The following is an 11,741-nucleotide window of genomic DNA, read 5'->3' on the forward strand; positions in this document are numbered from 1 at the left end:
TTGTTTCATTTGTTAACTTTTTCAGCATAACATAGCAAATAAAAATAACAACAAGAACAAACGTAAACTTCGGTTGCACAAACCTACATAAATAAAAGTTTCCATAAAATAATCTGATTTTGATCGGTCAATTTGTATGGCAATATTCTATGTCAAATTTTGTGAAGATACTTCGTAAAATAATGAAGTTTTCCACATAAGAATATGATTTCGGTCAAATTTTGTGAGATATTTCGATAAAAAAAGTTTTCCATACAAGGCAATGGTTTTGATCGGTCAATTTGTATGATAGCTTTATGCTATAATGGTCCGATCTGAGAAAATTCTTCTCAAGTTGTACCGTTGCTTTGGGCAATAATCTATGCCTAATTTCGTGAAGATATCTTGTCAAATGAAAATGTTTTCCATACAATGACTTGAATTTGATCGTTCACTTTGTATGGCAGCTAGTCGATATCGGCGGTAACGATAAATAAGCAGATTCTTGGAGAGAAACGGACGTGTGTAAAATTTTAAATCGATACCACAAGAACTGAGGGACTAGTTCGCGTGTATACAGACATTCGGACATGGCTAAAACGACTCATCTCATCACGGTGAAAATTTACGGATATATTTTATAGGATCTCTGAACTTCACCCTTTGGGTGTTACAAACTTCGCGGCAAACTTAATATACCTTGCTCAGGTTTTAAAAATCAATATCAAATATGGTCCAAAAGAAGGTGGGTGAGTACATGGTTCGATTTCCATGAATTTGTCACCAAATTAGAGTATATCTAAAATAATAAATTCAAATAATATCTTACATATTGCTTAGATATTCGAAAATCATTATATAATATTAAATATATTGGGGCTAGGGGAAGTACGAAACCGATGGTTTCCTTTTCAGGCACAAGGACAGTTGGAAGTTCTCAATGCATTATAAAAGGTTTATCATAGTTAGGAGAAGTGTCGACTCGATTTTACCCATATTTTGAAACAAAGAGACAGTAAAATACCTTCAACTATTATCAATAGGAATCTCACAGATTGACCGATATTTGCTGTATAAAATCAGCCATATTTACTTACATCCTCATTCTTATCTGATATGAGATTTCACCTTAAAGTGGGCGGTACCACACACATAACAAGCTCGAATCACATAATATCTAAAATTGTAATCAAGTTATCGACTGTTGGGCGGACCAACACTCTGACAAACACACAAAAAGCTTTGTGTCATATGTTGCGAGAGTAAAAGAGCAGTACTTTAAAAATGCTCTTACTTCGCTTTAAAGCTTTCTGGTTTAGCGATAGGACGATAGTTTACATTCCCCTTCGTATTTCATATTTGAAGGCTTTAGTTAATTCACTATTTTGGAATGAAACAACATATCAACCTTTATGTGATTTTGAAGAAGTAAAATGTCGAGCTTCTCGTACCCTTTTTGGTGCGAGTCTCCATGTCGCCGGACAAACGTGGACATCGATAAAGTAACCGTTTTTTGGGAGAATATTTTAAAGGTTTCTTCCGAAAAATACGACCGGAGCTTTGCATCTGCTAGCCGAGGTACGAGCGCTGTTAAATTTTTTTATTATGTGGTTGCTCACATCGTGTCTTGAACCTTGTTACACTTTGACCAGGGTATATTCAGATTGATAGAATACAGTCGAAGAACCTTTGGGAAATTATTAGAGTATATTAACCACAAAGTCTTCAGTAAGTTAAGTTATCAACCTGCCTAAAACAATCCCTATATGAACAACAGAAGAATAAGCAATTAAAGCTTTTAAATCAGTTTGACGTAAACAAACTAATCTAAATAAAACTCCCCTAACTAATTTTAATATAAATATATATAAATGATCAGGAAAGAGCCAACCGGTGTTAAGCCTTTGTATGGAAAACCTTTTTTATTTGATCAGATATCTTCACAAAATTTTGCACGGATTATTGCCAAAAAAAAATACATTCTCCAAAAAAATTGTTCAAATCGGCCGACTATAACAAATAGCTGCCATATAAACTGAACGACCATATAAAATCAATCTCGCTTGTTAGGAATATTTTGTATTTGTGAAGGTGATTCGGTGCAACCGAAGTTAACGTTTTTCTGTTTTTTCCTTGAATAAGACCGCCATATTATTTCATTAACTGGGCCTATTAAATACTTATTTGGTTATATCAATATCAATATTTTTCGATTCTTTATACTCGCAAATAAACAAATAAGTAACGATTTGTTTTTCTACAAATTCTTGTTTTTTTTAATGAATATTTGATGTAAACATTGATGAATGCGCATGAGTAAATAAAATCCTATGCAAGCAGACTTTAAGTGGAGGAAAACCTGTCGTTGAAGCTTTCGTAAAAGTATAATTTCTGTTTTTAGTAAGTTTACGAGTTGATTTGTAAGTGATTTGTTTTGCTTATAAATGATTTATGTGACTTTGTTTTGGCGGTGGAAAAATAGACGTACAATATCGAGTTATAAGAACTTTTACGCAGTTTATAAATGTTTAATGAATATTTATTATTTCAGCTTATTTTCATTATTGAAAAATAATATCGAATTATCGCTTGATGTAATTTTATATATGAATATTTGATACTGTTCAAATTAATTTCGCTTAACACAATACTTCGCAGAGTGGTGTTTTAGTCAATCTGTCAGCTGACATATGAAAACCAATAACTTAAAATATATAAAATAACAGAAACAAAAATAGTCACGAGCAAAATTACCTCGTAATCAGTCAGTGAAAGCGTAAATTCACTTGTGGTTTAAAATTATTTGGGTAAAATTTTATAAATTTCCAGCAGTGCCATATGTTGCGCTCATTTGTATTGTTAATTGGTAATGCGGTTTAAATGTATTAGATTAAATATTTGAACAAAACAATAGAATATTCGCACAAATTGTGGCTGCCTGTGCACAGCGGAAGTGGTTAAATACCATAACTCCAACGTCAAATTTTATTTGGTTAGAAGTGAAATGCGATTTCCGTTACCCACAAAAAGACATACCTAAATTATTGTGTAGAGCAGATAAATTAGTTAGATTAATACTGACACTTGATAACTGTTATAGAGATTTGAAAAACTTAAGAACGGCAACAAAGTGCGCTCTTACCTTTTCCAATGCGTACGCAATCTAACATGTGCAGAAAATTTTCGTACTTTTATAAGAAAAACTTTGGGCTGTAAAATTGTCCTTAAAACTACGTTGTTGTTTTTGTAGCGGCTAAAAGTATTCCTGAAATAATTTTGATGGATGCTGCTTAGTTGACACTCCTTGGTCGGATGAAAATCCGAGTCCATTACGTAGACCCGACTATCCTGTGAACGGCCATTTAAACTTGTCGAGTAACTTGGATTGTGCTTCGTCCGGGAGGATCTTTATATTGAACTTTTATATTTCGGCTCTATAATATATCAAACAACCTTCAGGATGAAGTCACATATTTTTGAGGTATTGTCAGATAATATGAATTCGGTGCATATAAGAATATACCAAATTTTATTTTCCTGGGTAATTATCTTGTATAATAAGAGCTATAATTTAATAAAACTATGTTTGTATGTTGCCTTTTTCTAATGTTTTTTTATTCTCGCCACATGTCACATAGATTGCATTAATCTTGTTCACATTACTGTTGTTAGTCAGTTCAGATGTCTGTCTATTTATCTACGCAAAAGTACGGCATGGCAAAAGATTGAGTCGAAACTAATAAACAAGCAGAGTGAAAATCATATATTTCTTATGAGAGGTCTTTAGTGGTATTACTAGTTACACTTATACCTCAATATAAATTTTCCAAGTTGTGCTATTTTGAAAGATTTATACATTCCTTCAACTATTTTAATATTACGAGTACATCTGCAAAATAAAAAATAGACAAATGATGCATGGGTATAAATATACATTTTAAATTAGCTTAAAGTTTAATTATTTTTCTTCTCTTTTCCGACATAATTATATATTCGCTTTAAAATATTTAGGGGTATCCTCATTCCACTTTGCCGGGAGATGAATTCTTTGATGCTGTTGAATCTGAGAAGATCGGAGCTGAATGCGTATATTGCCATTCGTAAGTACAGTGCGTTCAAAAATTAAAGTTTTTCCTCTGTGCGATCAATTCGCGGAAAACTATTTTTATTTTTTCGCAAATTTACAAAAAGTTAATTCACGCGTACAATTCGGTCAGTTTTTTCGATCTTCTTAATGTGCCACGTCGTGCCGTGAAATAAGAAAAATGAGTGCTCAGTATAAGAAAAGTTTTGAAGCAGCGTTTCTAACGAAGCATCCTAAAGGTCCCAAATGGACTACAAAAAAACTGGAAAGTATTTAAATACAAGTTGTACATTTATAAACAGGTGGTTTGACTATTATGGAGAAACTGGAAACGTAGATGATAAACCAGAGAGAGGGAGGGATCACGTGACATGTAAAATTGAGGACAAAGCTATTGTTCTCTTTTTGAGAAGAAACCACTGTTCAGTCTAAGAGAAATTTAACACATTTTGTTTGAAAAGAAATTAGTTATATATATAATAATATATTTACAGATTAATAAAATTTTGTACTATTTAACCCCTTTACGCGTTTTTAAAAGAAAGTTGCGGTTTTAAGGTGCTTAGCAAAAAATTTAAGGCCGTTAGAATGATACGGCTTTACGGTAAAAATTAGAATGATTGGATACTGCAAGAATGCAAATATCCGAAACATAGGAACATACTCTCTACTCAATGGAAACCAGAAAATCATCTTGTTACAAAATGTCAACAAAACATTTAACGTCAACAAAATATTTCACTCGGCTACTCCAACATACCTGGAGGTTGCTTCCTTTGAAATTTGCGAAAAATTTATTTGCAAGTTGTCAAAGATGTCAAGCTATAATAAACAACGCGGTATATTGGTGTAAGTATTGAATAAATGTCAGTTATAATAAAACAATTCATTTTCTATAATAACACAATTTTTTTTTAATAAACGTTACTTACAATTTGGCAACTGAAATCGTTATTTTTTGTACGCACTGTAGTTTGCTAAATTCCCAAAAGAGGCAATAGGATCACTCTAAATGATATCAAAAGAAGATGTTGGACGTATCGTTAATCAATATTTGGATATGTGACAGCTGTGAGTAAATTGGTAACCGACAATCATTCGAGGACGTGATGAGCCGAATCTAAAGGGTGGAAAGGCATAATAGTCAGATGGCGAAGTTACGTCGTCAATACATTGGAAATCGACCATCTTTGAAAGAATTACGGAAAATCCAGCAACAGGGTGTTTTATATAACGTTTTTGGAACGATTGTTGGATGAAATCTTCTATTCCAAGTATTTAAACGTGCTGTATGCTTTATTTTCAAATCCAGGATGAAAGGTTATGAAAATACTTGAATTGAGACGGCGTTTGCTTCCACAAAAAATTTTTTGGTGTAAAATTTTCCGGTTATCGATTTACGTAAGTACAAGCAGGTGCGTATATAAATATAAATGGCTATTTAATATCTTAATGCTTGCATCTTTTTTCCAACTTCCGCTTCCTTTAGATCTAGCCACGCATGTCATTTCTCACCAACCGGCGGCAAAATCAAGTTTTAGTCTTCCCTTAACATATATAATATGTACATATGTACATATTTGATATATGAGGGAGTAATAAAGCGCACTTTGTGGTTCCACACATACAAACTCACACACATGAAACGAAATGACAAATGGAATCGCATAAGTTACGCACTTTAAGCACAAAGTTATGCTTTGGTTTTGGCTTAACTCATTACCGTATATATTACCGCACATTACTGAAATACAGATGAGCTGCTGTCAAGCGTGAAATGCTTTTGCTTGTGTTGGCAATTTATAATACTTTGTTCTTTATTTCCATATTATTTGAATTATTGTTTTCGAGGTTCACTGTTATAGCTTCGAGTAAAGCATTTCCACTTAATTTGTAGTATATTTCTACACATGCAATATTATCTATAGAGAACATGCTGCGACTGCAAAAGTTGCAATTTTTGTAATATCTGCGCCAACAGAATTTTTGGCCCGCTTACTATACTCATTAGTGAAATGGAACATTTACATACATACATATGTATGCAGTTAAATCATATAACACATTTCTACATAAAAATAAAAGCAGACAAATACATTGCATACATAGACATTTGAGGTACTGTTTTCGGCCCACTGATTGTAGACACGTCCTTGACCAGGTCATCGCGCCAAGTCTCTTTTGTGCGAATATTTGTACTCTAACACACCATTTGGCATTAAACTGTTATACAGTGTAGGACAAAACTAACTGGACTGTTCATAATCCGTCTGTATTTCTAATAAGATTTCAACACATTTAGCAAAATTCTAACAATATTCCAATAATCTTTAGCTACTTTGATTTGCTTGTGATTGATCTTATAATTATTGTCAAACAGATTGGTTATCAGATCTAATTTGTATTTTTATGGACATATTTAGGTTGCAATGGGCGTGAGAGCATAGCATAATTTACTCAAGAAGGCATAGTTTCAGAAATCACTCTTTTGGTGGTTGCAATAAAGCTCAACTAACTTCTACAGGAAAATCGTTCTTTAAGCTAACCATTTTCCCTTCAGTAGGCCTTGCACCATACATACACATGCAGCCTATGCCAACATAAAAGAACAAACCTTTCTATACAAGCCAAAAAGAGCATTATTACGTAATTGAAGACGGTAATGTTTGTTTCTAATATTAGGTAAAGTAGAAAGTTCGTTCGGTTTTTTAATGATTTTTCAAAAGATGATAACTTTGTGTACATTTCTCCGATTTAAGTCAAATATGCGCCGTTTTATTTGTAAACTTGTTGTCAACGAGATGCCAACTTCATTATACCCCCCTCGTAGAAGACTGCGTTCCTATTGCCAAAAAACTCGGAGAGCCAATTTTCACAGGCCTCTTTTGAGGCCAACTTCTCACCATTAAGCGCGTTCGCCATGGACAGGAAAAGATGGTAATAACTTGGTGCCAGGTCCGGACTATAAGGTGGGTGCATTAGAACCTCCCATCCGAGCTCCAGGAGCTTCTGGCGAGTCACCAAAGACGTGTGTGGCCTGGCGTTGTCCTGATGGAACACAATTCGGCCTCTGTTGATCAAAGATGGCCTCTTCTGGATGAGTGCTGCGTTCAAGCGGTCCAGTTGTTGGCAGTAGAGGGCCGAATTGAGCGTTTGGCCATAGGGGAGCAGCTCGCAGTAGATGATTTCTTGCCCATCCCACCAAACACACAGCAAAACCTTCCTGGCCGTCAGTCAGGTCTTGGCCACCATCTGGGCCGCTTCCCCGAGCTTCGACCACGACCGTTTGCGCTCGATGTTGTCATAAGTGACCCATTTTTCACAGTCACAATCCGCTTCAGAAACGGGTCGATTTTGTTGCGATTCTGCAGCGATTTGCAGATGGAAATTCGGTCCATCATGTTTTTTGCGTTAATTTGTGTGACACCCAAACATCGAGCTACTTTTTGAATCCAAGGTTATGCAAATGGTTGGAAACGGTTTTCTGGCTTATCTTTAGTTCCTCAGTAATTAAATAAGTGCTCATGTGACGGTCTGTTTCAACTATTTTCATGATTTTATCGCAATTTTCGACGACAGGCCTCCCGACGCGTGGTGCATCTTTGACATAGAAATTACCGGAACGGATCCTAGCAAATCACTTTTGTGCTACACGTTCGTTTACACTATCGGGCCCATAAACTAAATTAATGTTTTCAGCCGCTTTGGCTGCTTTTTCGCTTTCATCGAAGAAAAATTGTAAAATATAGCGAATTTTCTCTTTGTTGGTGTCCATCTTTGACGAGCGCTCACAACGAACTGAGTAAATCAATCGAAAAGCTGTCAAAGACACACTTTTAGCGCGAATAAACACATTTTCAGCGCCGTATAGTATGACATGATGCGACTTTTTACTTGACCTAATATTTTGTATAGCGTAACCATTGTTTCGAACACCGTATCCATGTTTGAGGCATAGACTTTTTGGTGTGATTTATACCACGTAAAAATTATATGCATAAATTGATAATATTTTTATTACAATAGCCAAGCTGTAATTCTTAATCTACAATACTTCACAGATTCACAATGGAGCTGAAGTCGAACGACTGAACAAGCCAAAGAACATCCGAAACGGAACAACAAAATCTCAGTGAAGTAAAGCAGTCTTTCTTCAACTTCCGACATGTTTGTTTGGGATCGATTTGAAACTTTGAACAATGAAAGTAATAGGACAAGTAAAGAACTATTTCCTCAAACCACAAGGGGGTTTTTCTTGGAAACAGAAGGTAATATTACAAAACTATTCAATTGTTAAGGTCTAGTTTAACATTATAAAGCAGATTATTAATAATACATTTCGATGAGTAGTTTTTCGTGGTGGAACAGATTAAGTTCGTCCAGAACTGAGCTCTAAAGACAACTGGCAACCAGTCAGAATTTATGTGATAAAAAAAAAAAATAATTGAAAAATGCTGAATATAATTCAAAATTATTGAAATATCATACCAATACATAGATGTTTGTTATATTCTCATGTAATATTGTAAATATTCCTCTCATATATTTAGTTCGATTAATTTATAAATCATAATATAAAGTGTCTAGGATATTTAACGATTTTAATGGAACATTTCTAATCAAAAGAAGTATCATTTATTATTATATTAATTCAAAATTTTCTTTACGAAACAATTCCACATAATTTGACAAATACAATATATCTGGTCTATTTATTGATATATACCACACGAAATTGACCGGACTAACGCCTATCATTGAATTCGTTTATGGTTGTCAGGTGAGGGTATGAACTGATGTCTACCAATTTAGGTCTAAGCTCACATTATACTAAATGAGCTTTGTTTTACCTAATTGAAGGCAATTAATGCTCTCATAACTCGATACGTTTAGCATACTAATTCAATATTTTGTATAGTGTTATTTTGTAAGATAGCAACTCATTTCAAAATTTATCTATATTAACTATCGATTTTCTAGAGCGTTTTCTTAAGTTCTTTAGTTCGAAATCGTTTTATGATATGTTGACATCTTTATTTCAAAAAATTATTGAATCTATGTATACATATATTGCTAATTCCTAGGTTTGTCGTTGGATGCAAATTTAATCCTAAAAAATATTTGAATACTTCGCTGTTTTAAACACATAATGTTTTGGCATATGGAATTTGGTAATAACAGATGTTTTTTGACGTGTGATTTCCAGTTGGGAAATCCTCCTTGCTCGGTTCGTGCGACGCATCGCGCGCAGCGCTGAATATTCGGTCGATATGATCGCCCATGGATCGGTTCGCACCACGTTTATTCTAATTGATAATGCGCATTCACAGATATGCCGTATAGTGCGCAACGTAGACGCTATTGCTGCTGTGGAGCAGAGTATCAAAGAAGACTCGAATAAGTTCATCCGCCATCGCAAGCAACAATTGGAACTGTGCCCATCCACTCTGTGGAAGATTTTGCGGAAGGATCTTGATTTGTGAGCTTACAATATGAGACTTGTACAAGAATTGAAGCCATGATTAATGACTTTTCCATGCCTAAATTGGATATGTGATGATGTTGATATTGGCGAGCTTTGGTTCCAACAAGATGGCTTTACATACTTTACATACAGCCAACGAAACAATCAATTTATTGGAGGTAACTTCTGGAGTGCGCATTATTTCGCGTCGGGGGCCTGCCACGTGGCCTCCAAGAGTAGCTGGTACTATTTTATGCACCCAATATGAAAAATCAAGGGACCGAAAAGTTTTAAGCTAGAGGGCTATTGTCTCTCTAGCCTCGAACAACACCAGGCGCGAAGCCATTATTTTATTAGAAGCTGATATAAAGAGTGTTTGCACTTATTTTTCCTTGTTTATTTGATATAATATATATATCTATAAGCCTTTGGGCGTTTCATTAGTTTGCCACGAATTTTGTAACACCAAGAAGGAAACGTCGGAGACCCTATAAAATAAATACATACATGATGAGCATGATGAGCTGAGTTGATTTAGCCATGTCCGTCTGTCTGTCCGTCCGTCTGTCCGTCTGTATATTAGCACACTAGTCCCTCAGTTTTTAAGCTATCTGAAATTTTGCACCTGTCCTTTTCTCACTAAGAAGCTGCTCATTTGTCGAATCGGCCGATATCGGACCACTATAGCATATAGCTGCCATACAAACTGAACAATCGGAAGCAAGTCTTTGTATGCGAAACTTTTTCAGTTGACGAGGTATCTTCACAAAATTTGGTATAGATTATTGTTTAAGGCAATAGTGCAATATTCGAAGAAATTGTGGAGATCGGATGACTATAACATATATCTGCCATATTACCTGAACGATCGGAGTAAAGTGCCTGCATGGAAAACTGTTTTATTTGGCGAGGCATCTTCACGAATTTAGATCGGAATCAAGTTATTATAAGAAACCTTTGTATCTGTGAGGGGTATTATAGCTTCGGTGCAACCGAAGTTAACGTTTTTTCTTGTTTTTTTTTTACTTTAAACAGCAGTATTTACATCCTGTTGACCAACTAAAAATGAGAAGTGCATCAACATGCAGTTAAGCCAATGGCAGCGATGTGGCTAAATTAAGGTGACCGTATGGGCTAACATTTCAGTGCAAAACAAACATACCACACCAACCTACATATATTTACATTTTCGAATTTGTATGCAAATAAATGTGTGCGTGTGTACGTGGGTGCGCGTTTTGTTTGCCGACGCCTTGTGTCTCTTTCAACAAACACACACAACCCAGTGGCAAGTAATTGCGGGGTGCATATGCTGCAAATTAACTTTGATGTCGTCGACATGCGGTTGCAAGCATGATTTTCACCGTGTCGTGTTTATGTGCATGCAACGGGAATGTATGATAGCATTTCAGTGGGAGTGTGTGCGTTGGAGTCTTTGTGTGTTCACATTCATTTACTAACTGGTTGATTTGTTTATTTGCACGCTAATGCCAGAGTGAACGCGAAACGCTGCTCATCAACTTGTTAATACAGTTAACTAATTGAATAACGCAAATGAGTGCAGGAAAAGCAAAGCCAAGCCACACACACACAACTATATTAACTGTAATAAAAGCTAAGCTAATTGAAAGGATCGGCATTTTTATGGTAAAAATGGCGGGAAATAATGCGGTAGTGTTGAACTTGCCGGCAGCTCTCAATTGAATATCTAAAAATTTTATAGAGTTGATTTTGTGCGGTAATTAAACTAGTAAAAGTTTGAAGAATATGTGACACCTGCTAATTGAGGGTTAAGCGATAACCATTGATTTGAGCTGAATTTCAATTGCTAGTGATTTTTATAACTGTGGGTTGATTTTATAACCTGAGGTATTAAATTTGTATATTTATTGGTTCCTGGACTTTTTTATACACTAAATGGAAAATCGGAAGGAATATACAATATCGTTAGTTTCTAGCACATAGAAGGAAATGTTAGATACTCTTTAAATTATGTATATATATGTACGATCTGCGCGACGAGCTGAGTCGATTTAGTAATGTAGTCTCTCAGTTTTTTTTAAAATTGATCTGTACTTTGTACACGTCTTTTTCTTCCCAAGAAGGTGTTCGTTTATCAGAACCGTCCATAACGGACTACTATAGTATATAACTGATAAACTGAAGGAATCATACTAGTTGTCCCACTAGGTGATGCCAGAGTGAAAAGTTTTA

General features: G+C 35.0%; 1 long non-coding RNA gene across 1 annotated transcript; it reads left to right on the forward strand.

Annotated features, from left to right (window-relative positions):
• The first annotated feature begins 3,989 nt into the window (after positions 1–3,989).
• LOC138855946 (uncharacterized) lies at positions 3,990–8,499 on the forward strand. The gene is made up of 5 exons (XR_011395081.1): positions 3,990–4,079; positions 4,605–4,912; positions 5,037–5,464; positions 8,125–8,331; positions 8,414–8,499. It is a non-coding gene; the product is annotated as an uncharacterized lncRNA (long non-coding RNA).
• The last annotated feature ends 3,242 nt before the right edge of the window (positions 8,500–11,741 follow it).

The sequence above is a fragment of the Bactrocera oleae genome, chromosome 3 (assembly GCF_042242935.1).
Source record: "Bactrocera oleae isolate idBacOlea1 chromosome 3, idBacOlea1, whole genome shotgun sequence".
NCBI lineage: Eukaryota > Metazoa > Arthropoda > Insecta > Diptera > Tephritidae > Bactrocera > Bactrocera oleae.